The following is a 535-nucleotide window of genomic DNA, read 5'->3' as shown; positions in this document are numbered from 1 at the left end:
TACTTCAACCCAATCATTTCTGTCTAGACTAGACTTTCCCAAAGTTTTTAACATGGAGGAGCCCTTGAAAAAACTTTCATGTTTTCAGAGAACCCCATTCATAATTCTTATATCCACAGCTCACAGTATATTAGTGTGGTGGTCAGTGAGAAGAATTCCTCTTACATTGCTGGTCAGTGGGAAAAATGTCACCCATACAGACTGACAAACTGCTCATTGCTTGAGGAACCCCCAACCACCTCTGGAGGAGCCCTGGGTGAGAGACACTGGTTTAGGCAAAGCCGTATTTGTCCCCTGACAAGGTTATGTAGAGATGGGTAGTGAGGGAGGGGCAGAGGAGCTGGGCAAGCACAGACAGTAAGTAGACACTCCAAGAGATATGACATTGCAAGAAGGGTGAGAGCTATGCAGGGAAATGACCCTTCCTTAAAAAGTTGAAATTTCTAGGAAGTTCCAGGACAGACATGAACTCTGCAACTAATAAATGCTGGTAAAACATTTCCATAGCTCACGTAACAGGGTCTCCTCAAGGTAC

The sequence above is a fragment of the Pyxicephalus adspersus genome, chromosome 1, assembly GCF_032062135.1.
Source record: "Pyxicephalus adspersus chromosome 1, UCB_Pads_2.0, whole genome shotgun sequence".
In the NCBI taxonomy this organism is placed as follows: domain Eukaryota; kingdom Metazoa; phylum Chordata; class Amphibia; order Anura; family Pyxicephalidae; genus Pyxicephalus; species Pyxicephalus adspersus.
The sequence above is the reverse complement of the archived record's forward strand: the minus strand, read 5'-3'. Positions refer to the sequence as shown.